Raw genomic sequence first — 12,903 nt, 5'->3', positions numbered from 1 at the left:
TGTTGTCTTAGATTCCATAAAACTTGTATGAAAGTTTATCAACGAGACATTTTCAGCTTACCAAGCTTTACAGCATCTCCTCTTTAATGATTTATTTCGCATGTAACACTGTGTTATTCTACCCCTTTTATATATGTTTATATTTGCGAGACTGATTTCATAAATATATAATGCTAACGTACGTGTAGCCAACAAAATAAACTGACAAGCATGAGGTGTTAGGAAGCCCCTTTATAAGACTACGGTGCCAAGAGCCTATCGTGCTTACTGGACAGCCAAACAACCATCTTTCCACTTCCCTCTGAAAACAAATTTGCAGCTGGCCAAATACAATAAAAACCCCGTCTCTACTAGTGCGTGTTTCAGATGATTCAATTTTCCCGCTACGTATTCCTCAGACTTTGGGAAGGTACTTGTGTCTCTGTACAGTACATCGGTTCTTAGCATTTTTTTTTTTTTTTTCAAAGAATGAAACCGCTCAGACAATTGGTGAATACCAGTGACGTATGTCTTGCATAAATCACTTAAACTTCTCGACTGTGCTGACGTCCATTTGTCCATCCATCCATCGCCAGACGCCACAGTCCCGCAAAAGATGATCATTTGACTTTATTTGTTTTACGGGGAGAGGCACTAACCCTCCACCAACCCACTTGTTGACACGTAGGGAGTACGTATGGTTTGGTTATATGGTTACCGCCCAGCGTTGTAAATGGTTTCTTGGCTTACAGGAAACCATTTGGCTTGTCACTCAATGTAAAGCCACCTGTAAAGGAAAGAAAAACAATAATAAGTGACAGGAAAGATGGGAGAAATAGGAAGAGAGGAGGACAGGCACAGAAAAAGAATGATCAAGGCTAAGGTAGAAGTAGGCAGCACTACATCAAGTGAGTGGATGATGGTCGCCACCACCTACCACTAACGTCGATTTGTATGTTGTTATTATTAATGCAGACGACCTGACCAATAACGAAGTGAAGTAGTTTTTAAGGGTGCATCTACTGTGACTCCTACAGCTCTACATCCACAGTAACTCCTGCAGGTCCAAAGTTATCCGCAGGCCGTCGGGGTGAGAGGGTCAATAATCAATAATCTTATGTATGTAGTTATTTATTTATGCATGTATGTTCATTTGTATGTATGTATGTATGTATGTATGTATGTGCCTGACTAGAAAAGTGTGGGTGAGATGGAGGAGTTGGGGGAGATCAAGAATGAGATGGAGGGATGGAGTGGAGATGTGAGGGAGGGGGTGTGAGTTGGAAGGAGGGCAGCTAAATGGGAGAGAACAGAACAACGTGGAGGCGGTTTGTTTGTGGCCATCCTTTACGGGATTAAGGCGTCTGGCAATATATACAGTACCGGTAGATAGAGAGATAGATAGAAGTTGCTGTCGACAACATTTGCATCACTAACACGTTGCTCTTGTTGTTGTCATCCAGGCTCTTGTGAAATGTGAACCCAGTGGATTACAGGCTAAGTTGACCTGCAGTCCTCCATCTACCTTTTGGGGGATAGGGAGTGAGTTTGGGGTCGTTTGTTTGACCAGGCAGTGCAGCCGCCCGATCATATCAGTGTCATCACGTGAAGGCGTCCCTCTCCAGCACCACCAGTTGCATCCAAGATAATAAGGATCAGTGTGCTGAATTAATCGCCGAGGAAGATGTGTTGCTGGAACTCAGAAGCCAACAATAATACGGCCATGAACAGCTAAGTTAATGTTGTTGTTGTTGAGTAGTTCCGGTCCGTCTGGCCGAGCAGACTCATTATCTGCAGGCAAGCAACGTCCTGCAGGATGGCGAGGCTCTGAGATCAGTGTAGAGGTTTGACTCCTGGATGGACGCCGTATTTGCGGTACTAATACATCCCAATGGTGAAGTGTTAAACTGCCTAGAAAGTGTTTTTCTAAGTGTCTACTGTGTGTGTTACTTGTGTGCCGTGGTTTGGGTTACTTGTATTTTATGTGTTTAGGTCATGCCTGGTTATGTGTTTGGGGTAACTGTTTTGGTCGCTCTGTGGTTTTGTTTGCTTGTGGTGTGTGTGTGTTTTTATTTATATTTATTTTTTGCTTTGATCTCTTCAGCCCAAGGACGTCTGTATTTATGGTGTGTTTTGATATTTGATTCAGTTTAAAGGAAAGGGCCAAGGAAGGCAATATCTGAGCCATCCACTGTGAACATTCTATCCTGATCTCATGAAACTGGCTGAACATAACAACATGGACCAGAGGGTAACCAGGAAATACCGCTCCAGTACAGATCCACGTGATTATATTTTATGTGTTATGGGGACGGCGCGGTCGGCTGGTGTGGGCGTGGTTGTAACAGTGTGGGTATAAAATGAGTAACTGATGCAGGGTAGATATTGGGATCACTGACTAAGCCGTACCCACAACACACGAGATATCCCCCGGCGGAGTGGGAGTGGAGCGTTATATATATGGGCCAGCCTGTCAGTTTCATTTCACTCTTGTAGCTTCCAGACGGCTTTATTCAACTTAAGAGGGACGTTAGCAGTGAGGGAATAAGTGAAAGGTTTGTCTGACTACTCCTCTTCCTACTTTGACCCACAGAATGAATAAAATCGTCGGGAAATAACAAGAATAAAAAAGATGACTTCCTTGCGCTGAAGGGCTTCGTGTTGCCTTATGTGGTGTTCGTTGTATAGTGGATTGGTCAGATAAGCGGCCTCTGTGACGCGATTTTATGTACAGAAAGGAGACTGGAGAAGCTATTGTATAAACCACACTTAGATGTTGAGAGAGAGAGAGAGAGAGAGAGAGAGAGAGAGAGAGAGAGAGAGAGAGAGAGAGCATTTTCTTCGGGTTATTCATCACATCAAGCCTTCATCACAGCTGTCCCGATAAACCTCAGTCAGTGGCACCCCAGTCTTGTAATACGTCTGCTCTGACACTCTCATGCTCCTGTGATTCACTAGGCTACCGGCTAAATAATACTGCTTGCCGTCAGCTGCAACAGAATACTAAACTTTAACCGTGCTTGAGTTTATTAAATTATCTATCTGTCTGTCTGTCTATAATCTGTCAGTCTATTTTCCTGTCTAACTGTGTGTCTGGCTTTCTGTCTGTTTCTCTGTATCTATTTATCTATCTACATGCAAGGCCGTATCAATGTTCTCCCTTTGTTTACACTCATTCGTTCCACATGACTGTCTCCCTGCACTATGTACAATACGTAACCTCTTCATCTTATGCAGATATACACGCCTGTGTATTATGATCATTACTGAAGTGCGCTCTGTTTTTTGTTAGATTTCACGTGTGCTTAACTACTGCTTATTGGATCTGGTGGGGAAGGTACTTAGCGTACTGCCGTACGCCTGTCGGCTCATAATCGTGAAGCTCATAGCTTCCTACCTTACGGTTCCCTTCTTAAGATTTGGAAATGACCCAAACCGTTACCACTGGTGATACTCGGCTAGAGGATAAAGTGTACTGAACTGAATTTTACGTTGAGTATGTTTGACCGACTCACACGTCATGTGTTGAACCTAATACTTGCCATGCCAAACCCTGCACCGTGGATGTAGCTTCTGTACGGTCCTTTACACCCTAACTGGTACAGCTTTGTTGGTATGTGTCGCACAGGCCTGGTGTTAAAAGTATTGTACAGGTCTGATGTTATGTGTTGTACAGCAATGATGTTATATGTGTTGTACAGGCCTGATGTTATGTGTTGTACAGCTTTACTGTTATACCGGTATGTGTTGTACAACTTTGTTGTTATATGTGTTGAACAGCTTTGTTATATGTGTTTTACATGCCTGATGGTATATGTGCTGTACAGCTTTGTTGTATATGTATCGTACAACTTTGTTGTTATATGTGTTGTACAGCTTTGTTATGTGTTGTACAGCTTTGTTATATTGTTTTACATGCCTGGTGTTGTATGTGTTGTACAGGCCTGATGTTGTATGTGTTGTACATGCCTGATTTGTGAACTTGCTGTGTCACATACATCTCGCCTAAACAGGGAGAAGGCCAGGGCAATTCAGAGTCTTATTAACTTCTCTCTTTTCACAGCCATCCCTCCGTGTCTTGCGTCTCACCTGTCTGTTATTGTTTCGTTTTTACAATTTATATTACAGGCTTACAGAGATGTTGTGGCCGATAATGCATAAAAAGAAATAATCTGTTAATATTTCAGGTAATTTACTCATTTCCATTGCCCCTTCAAGCTGTCTAAATTCTTTCTCGCTTTACGTTGACTTATGTGTTGGTCATACATTTAGCTTCCGTCAAAGATTTTGTAACGCCTCTTCCTCAGTGATTTATTTCGCCATTTCGCCAACAGAGAAAACAAAATCTGTTGTTAGTAATTTAAGTTTTGTCGATTTTAACCATAATTTAAAGGAGAGAGTATAGTGTAAGGTACAAATCGGTAAGGAAGAGGTGCTACAAAAATTTCGGAGAGCTGTGATGTTGTGAGGGTGGTGTTATGGTGTAATGGTGTAATGGTGTTCTGTTCAGCAGGTGGTGTTGTCACTCCCACCATCGCACCACCATCAATCAGCAGCTGTTCCGCCACAAGACCTTACTGCGGTAAGTGTCGCCTAGACTGTCTGGTCCGTACGTAACGCTCCTCTTCATCTCCATCGGCGATATCTCGTGTGTTGTGGGGACGGCTCACCCAGTGTTATCAGTATCTACCCTACATTAATTCATTTCCCACTACCAATACCACAACCACGCCCACACCATCCGACTGAGCTGTTCCCGTCATAAATAAGATACTGCCACAGGAGTCTCTAGAGCATCGCTGTTATTTAACTCTTGCTGCATGATGGCAGGTGGGGGCGACCATCATCCACTCACTTGATGTAGTGCTGCCTACGTCTTCCTTCGTAACTAGCATTCCCTTTCTTTGTCTGTCCACTGCTTTTCTTATTTCTCCCTGTCTTCCAATCGCTATGTATTTCTCTAGTTTCCATTTCAGGTGGCTCTGCACTGAGTGACAATCCAAATGCTTTCCTGCAACTCAGGAAATCATTTACAACGCTGGGTGGTAACCTCATAGCCGAATAAAGGGTTGTCGTGTAAGCTTACTATGGTGCCTCTGGTAACTGAGTGGAGGACCAAATGTTGTGTCCACCCAGGAGCCACACCTCCACACCATTCCCATCGCAAGTCAGCTGCATGGGAACATTGGTTTACCGCACTTCGCCCTGCAGGGGCGGTTCCTTGCCTTCGGTTGATGGGTCTGCTCGATCAGTAAAAACTGGGGTAACACAAAAACAACAACTCTTGTTACATTTTGAGACTTTTATTCAGGTAAAGATTGGGTTTTTGTAACGAAGGAGTTACATGTACACTTAAGCCACCACTTCATATCTGAAGTTCCTCCTTTGTTCAAGAAAATCATCAGTGCACAGCAGGAATGAGGTATTAAAACGCGTTACCGGAATCAAGGGGTTATAGCACAAATTAACCCCCTTCAGTCTGACCATCAATTCCCCAGTGGTATATATATATATATATATATATACCATTGGAGCCCAGTGTCCAGAGTATTGGACAGAACTGGGATTTTTCAAGTCTTTATAAAGTAGGGAACCCCCTGGTAGGGACCTATGAGCTTCGTGACTATGAGCCGATAGGCGGAGGGCGGTACGCTTAGTACCTTCCTAGTGCAATGCCTCGTCCAGCACCCCTGGGATCCAATGGGATATATATATATATATATATATATATATATATATATATATATATATATATATATATATTGTTACGCTGTCCGCCTTTCCGTTCCCACGGATGCAGCCGTTACAGCTGGGCTAGGGGGATTATGCAGTATGTATCCGTGTCATTCGCGGAGTTTACATTAGCGAGTGTTACAAGTTCTTTTGTTTCTTTCGTTCCCGCCACTGAGAGCAATTTTATTTCATACCATGCTGAGTATGCATTTGATTATTTTGACTGTCTTGTGTGAGCTACAAGTATATTTAATAATGTTTTGCTTGCATTAGAAGTACCAGTTTATTGTAGAGAGAGAGGGGCACGAATATAAGTTCTTATTAATTAATTTGATTCATGCGTTCGCGCTTGGCCGTGCACGAGCCTTGATCAGAAGCAGTCACTTCCCAGCCAGCTTTAGTATCGGGTGTTTGTACACTCTCTCTCTCTCCCCAGTTATTTTTCTGCGGAGCTGGCGTTTTCATTTAAGTTTATTTTTATTCTTTTGTTGCTGACTGAGGGAAGTAGTTATTTTATTTTGTTTTTGTAACCGTGTTGTCTTTGGAGGGCCAGTTTGGCTCACCGTGGTCTTCTCGCTGCCTGTGTTAACGTTCCCCAACACACGTACATACACACACACACCCCTAACCCCTACACAGTTAATCCCATCTCTTTGCTCAAGGCTAGTGAGAACCATCGTGAGCTATTAACTGCGTTCCCCCTTGGACACGGGTTAAGTAGAAAGTCGTCACCACCGGAAGTAAGTGGGAGGTGTTCCTGTATACTGTCTCGGGCGGTATTACTTCCGGTAGTGGCGATAGTAGGCTAGATCTATAGGTAGGCTGTTCCGTTTTATTATCAAAGTACAGAGTGTTGCGTTCTTAAGTACTTCCGTTGTGCAGTTTTTCTCTAGTTTGCGGAGTGTCAGTGCTGGGGTCTGCGTTATTTTTGCAACGCAGTGGAGGCCGATCATCTAAGGCTGACTTGTCTTTTTGTAATAGCCTCGGGCTGGCGCAACCGTAACAGTGGCGACCTCGCATCAGGATATCCTAACAGTGCCTTCTTCTTGCTAGGATATCGTTACCTTGGCGTTCTCTGTGCTTTGAGGTGAAGTTGATGTGTTTTGTAGTTTCTCAGTCAGCATTAGTATTTCATTATTTAGTACTGCCATTGATTTGTCGCCATGGAGTCACGCGTGTCTACACCAGATCGCGTACGTGCTGAGTCACCTGTGGATATGGAACAACGAGAGGCACATAGCAAAGGTACTCCCCGTGTGAGCCCTGAGTTTGACTATGGTGCTGAGTTGCCTCGTTTCGCTACCCCACTATTACCATCTATGATGCCGCCGAGCCAGTTTAGAGCAGTTCCCCCAGGTATGTCTAGTGCTTTCCCTGGAGTTGTTCATTCCACTCCCATATACCCTGGAGCCTTGTCACCGGAGGCTCAGTTGCAGTTGGAGTTGAAAAAGTTGGAGATGGAAATGCAGCGTGCAAAAGAAGAGAGGGAGATGCAGCGTGAAAAAGAAGAGAGGGAAATGCAGCGTGCAAAAGAAGAGAGGGAGATGGAGTTGCAGCGTGAAAAAATGCGATTTGAGCTGGAGAAGACTCGCTTGGAGCTGACTGCTAATAGACCAACTTCAGATACCCAAACCTCAGGCCGTGCAGAGGATAGGGAGAGTTGGTTCTCAAGGAGTCTAAAATTAGTGCCAGCATTTGATGAGTTGAAGTTGACAGAATGGTTTGTCAGGTTTGAAAAGAAGGCTAGGGAGTTTGAGTGGCCCAGGCAGCGCTGGGTGGGGTTGGTATCTAATGTGCTGAAGGGAAAAGCTTTGGAAGTGTATAATAGGTTGAGCCCTGAGGATGTAGATGATTATGATGAATTTAAAACAGCCATCCTGAAGGCATATGAACTTAGACCAGAGGCTTATCGGTTGTTGTTCCGTGGTGCTCGGAAAAGGCCTGCTGACACCTATATGGCCTACGCTAGGTATCTGGAGGAGAGGTTAGACGAGTGGTTGCTAAGTGAGAGCGCCACTTCGTATAACGATGTGCGTGAACTGTTTTTGATGGAACATTTTACCAACATGGCTGACAAAGAAATTGGTGTTAAAATTAGGGAGAAGAGATTTAAGACCGTGAAGGAAGCAGCGACGTGGGCTGACGACCGGGTGTTTGCCTTGCGGAGTATGGGGGTCAAGTATGCTAATTTTCAGTATTCCAGGGAGAGGACTGTGAGTGGCCCTGCCTGGGATAAATCTCCCGTGAATCAGTCCAAGGGAAGTTCAGAGGAGAAAAAGAATTCAGGGAGAAAGAGCCCTGTATCCAGTTCGAAGCTAGTTTGTTACTTTTGCAAACAGAGTGGGCACATCAAGCCTAACTGTCCTAAGTGGAAGGCCTCCCAAAATGCCAAACCAGTGGCACTAATTGTAGGTTCGAGTCAGGTGAACGAGAGGAGTTGGGAGAGTGGTAACGGTGAGGGAGAAGTCTGTGGAAAGCTGGAGTGCAGCCGGCTGTGCTCGCTGCCAGCTCAGGCTGAAAAGGTTACCCAACATGCTACGCCACCTCCGGATGAACTGCCTCAGAAATCGTCCCTAGACTGGTGTAAACCTTTTATATGTCACGGCACAGTGAAAATTCATGGGATCAGTTATCCAGTTACTGTGGCTCGTGATACCTGTGCACAACAGTCTGTGTGCAGAAACGTGACTGGAGGGCCTGTAAACTCAGGGAAGTATGTGCTGTGTAGAGGCATGAACTCGGATGAATACTATGATTATGTTCATGTGGAACTCGATTGCCCCATTGTTCAGGCTGCAGCTCAAGTAGCTGTTGCTGATGTAATGCCAGTAGAGGGGATTGATTTTCTGCTGGGGAACGACCTGGCTGGGGAGAAAGTATTTCCATCTCTTCCCCCACCAGTTGTTGTGGCAGAGAAGTGTTTTGACGCCCCAGAAATTGGTATTGAAGTTGATGCAGAAGTGGAAGCCATGTTCCCGGTCTGTGCAATTACAAGATCTATGGCACAGGTTGCAGCCCGGGAGGAAGAACTGGTGAAGTCACAGGTTCTTGGGGTCGACTGTGATGAGGCAGGGCCACCAATGGAGGAACCTAGTGAGCAGAGTGTTGCTGTGGTGGGTGAGGAGAGTGGGAATGCGTGCATGGGCGCTGCCCCACTTCCCACTCAGGACACTAGAGGTGGTGCTGAGTGTGTCTGTGTGGAGACTGAACCCAGCCCACCGACTGAATTAGAAGAATTTCAGGACGCTGGGGTCGACTGCGGGGATGCAGGACCACCGTCAAACGCGCCTGAGGAACAGAGTGCCTCTGTTGAGGGTAGAGGTGATGATGTCAGTGTGGAGTCTGACATTCCTCCCCCTGTCGAGTGTATTAGAGGTGACGCTGAGATTGATCGCCCTTCGCAATCCAGTGTCCCGACCAGTCCCTTATCTCAGTCCTCAGTAGAGCTGGCGGGTGTTGGGTCAGCAGAATTGAGGGTGAAGCAACAGGAGGATGTAACATTAAAGCCCTTGTTTGCTCGAGTAGGGGAAGAAAGAAGTATGGAGTGTGGTAAGGAGGAGTTCCTGATTAAAGACAATGTTTTACATCGCCGATGGACGCCCACTGGCGCCACGGTGGATGGAGGAGTGAGTGAGTTAGTGCAGGTGGTGGTGCCTGTGCAGTATAGGGTGCCGTTAATACAGTTAGCACATGAGGGACCTTTAGCAGGTCACTTGGGAAACAGAAAGACAGTGCAGCGCTTAAGATATAATTTTTGGTGGCCAAGTATGCCGGGACAAGTTGCTGCGTACATCAAGGGCTGTCACACGTGTCAGATAGTGGGCAAGCCTAATCAAGTTCTTCCTGTGGCCCCTTTGACTCCCATTCCTGCAGTTGAACCTCCGTTTACCCGGGTAATCATTGATATCGTGGGCCCTTTACCTCCTACTTCTGCTGGAAACAAGTATTTGTTAACCATAATGGATGTTACAACGCGATACCCAGAGGCTATACCAATCAGAAGCATGCAGGCGAAGTCAGTAGTCAAGCAACTTATCCTGTTCTTTACTCATTTTGGCCTGCCCAAGGAGTTGCAGTCAGACCGTGGAGTAAATTTTACATCTAATTTATTTAAGCAGACAATGACAGAGTTGGGCATCAAACACATTTTGTCCAGTGCCTACCATCCGCAGTCACAAGGTGCCCTGGAGAGGCATCATCAGACCTTAAAGACCATGCTGCGCACCTTCTGCTATGATAGTGGAAAGGATTGGGACCTAGCGGTACCCTTTGTTATGTTTGCAGTGAGAGAGGTACCAACTGAGTCGTTAGGGTTTTCACCCAATGAGTTAGTGTTTGGGCACAGAGTTCGTGGTCCCTTGGATGTGGTGCGAGAGGCCTGGAGTAACAACAAATCTGGCAACCAGGAATCCATGCTTGACTATGTCTGCCGCACTCGGGAGAGACTGCATTGCGCTTTAGAGCTTGCCCGTGACCATCTAATCGGGGCTCAAGCGAAAATGAAGGCTCATTATGATAAGAAGGTCAGAAGTCGTGAGTTTAAGCAAGGAGATGAAGTTTTGGCACTGCTGCCCATGCAAGGAAAACCTCTGGCAGCTAGATTCAGTGGTCCTTATATTGTGAAGAAGAGAGTTGGGGAACTTGACTATCTAATTGTTACCCCAGATAGGCGGAAGAGTACTCAGTTGTGCCACATTAATATGTTGAAGCCATACTACCGCCCAGTTGATTCTCATTGTGGGATGACTGCTGATGTCTCTCACCTGGGATGTGAAGGACGGGGAAGGGAGGACGTGGCATCAAGGGAACGTGCTGTGGAGGGAGCTGTTGGTGCCGGTGATGTGAGTAGTGGACCAGGGTTACAGCCACAGTCCCTGGAAGGTGACTTTGGAGCGGACGTCGAGGGAACCAGGGATAAGAGCGCTCCTGTAGTTTTGACGATTGGTAGTGAGTTGGAGGAGCAGGAGGAAGTGCTTAGTCGTGGTGAGATGTTACCAGCTGACCTATGGGAGGGCAATGGTTATGCAGCTCTGGTGGAGAAATTGCGACACCTTGATCCAGTAAAGCGAGAAGAGTTGTGCAACAGATTATGGAAACATCCGAAAGTTTTTGGAGATTCACCGGGATTGACAACTTGGGCTACTCATGACATTGACGTTGGGGATAGTAAGCCTGTAAAATTAGCTCCCTACCGCATCAACCCTATCAGACAGAAAGCTCTCCAATAATGAGATCAAGTATATGTTGGACCATGGATTGATTAAGAGGAGTTTCAGTGAGTGGAGTTCACCAGTTACCTTGCAGCCGAAGCCAGATGGGAAGGTTAGGTTGTGTGTGGACTTCCGGAAGGTTAACTCACTGTCTAAGACCGATGCTTATCCCTTGCCTCGGGTCGATGACTCCGTGGACAAGGTGGGAAATGCCACTTATATCACCAAGCTTGACTTAGTAAAAGGATACTGGCAGGTCCCGCTGACGGAACGGGCTAAACAAGTGGCTAGCTTTGTTGTCAGTGGTGCAGTATATCAGTGCCAGGTGATGCCTTATGGATTGAAGAATGCTCCAGCCACTTTCCAGAGGCTTATGGATAAAGTGGTGGATGGCATACCTAATTGTGTCGTTTACATCGATGATGTCATTGTGTATGACACCAAGTGGGAGGAGCACCTTGATCATGTGGAAATGCTCATTAAGCGGTTGGAGGAAGCTGGCTTAGTAGTCAACTTAGACAAGTGCGAGTTCGTACGTGCTAAGGTCCAGTACCTTGGATTTGTTGTAGGACATGGGCAAGTGGCTCCACCTCGGGCTAAGGTGGAAGCCATTTCCAACTTTGCAGCACCCCAGTGTCGCCGTGCCCTCCAGCGATTTTTGGGCATGATCGGCTATTACAGACGATTTATTGGGAATTACTCCACAGTGCTTGCCCCTCTTACTGACTTATTGCGCAAGGATAAGAAGTGGCAGTGGACAGCCGAGTGTGAGCAAGCTTTTACTACGGTTAAGTCTCTGCTGTGCCACCACCCTATATTGCGTGCACCAGATTTTGACAAATCTTTTGTGCTGGCAGTTGATGCTAGCCGAGTAGGGGTAGGAGCAGTGTTGATGCAGCCGGATGAGGGCCAGGTTGAACATCCCATATCATACTTCTCAAAGAAGTTTAATAGAGCCCAGAAGAACTATTCCGTCATAGAGCAGGAGTTATTAGCGATTATCCTGGCCCTGCAACACTTTGCTGTCTACCTGCCCCCTTTTGGCCCTGTGATCAAGATTTATTCAGACCATCATCCCCTGCAGTTTTTGAACAAGTTTAAATTTAAGAACCAGCGTTTGACCCGCTGGAGTTTGCTTTTGCAAGAGTACAATTTAGAAGTTAGGCATATTAAGGGGACTGATAACGTAATTGCTGATTGTTTATCCAGGGAGGGGTCAGGGTCTTGATTCGAAAATTTTGATCCAGGGCTCAAAATTTTCCCTTGGGGTAGGGCGTGTTACGCTGTCCGCCTTTCCGTTCCCACGGATGCAGCCGTTACAGCTGGGCTAGGGGGATTATGCAGTATGTATCCGTGTCATTCGCGGAGTTTATATTAGCGAGTGTTACAAGTTCTTTTGTTTCTTTCGTTCCCGCCACTGAGAGCAATTTTATTTCATACCATGCTGAGTATGCATTTGATTATTTTGATTGTCTTGTGTGAGCTACAAGTATATTTAATAATGTTTTGCTTGCATTAGAAGTACCAGTTTATTGGAGAGAGAGAGGGGCACGAATATAAGTTCTTATTAATTAATTTGATTCATGCGTTCGCGCTTGGCCGTGCACGAGCCTTGATCAGAGGCAGTCACTTCCCAGCCAGCTTTAGTATCGGGTGTTTGTACACTCTCTCTCTCTCCCCAGTTATTTTTCTGCCGAGCTGGCGTTTTCATTTAAGTTTATTTTTATTCTTTTGTTGCTGACTGAGGGAAGTAGTTATTTTATTTTGTTTTTGTAACCGTGTTGTCTTTGGAGGGCCAGTTTGGCTCACCGTGGTCTTCTCGCTGCCTGTGTTAACGTTCCCCAACACACGTACATACACACACACACCCCTAACCCCTACACAGTTAATCCCATCTCTTTGCTCAAGGCTAGTGAGAACCATCGTGAGCTATTAACTGCGTTCCCCCTTGGACACGGGTTAAGTAGAAAGTCGTCACCAC

The sequence above is a fragment of the Coenobita brevimanus genome, chromosome 109 (assembly GCF_032717465.1).
Source record: "Coenobita brevimanus isolate Jiangsu-jjx chromosome 109, ASM3271746v2, whole genome shotgun sequence".
NCBI lineage: Eukaryota > Metazoa > Arthropoda > Malacostraca > Decapoda > Coenobitidae > Coenobita > Coenobita brevimanus.
This window is presented reverse-complemented; position numbering follows the sequence as displayed.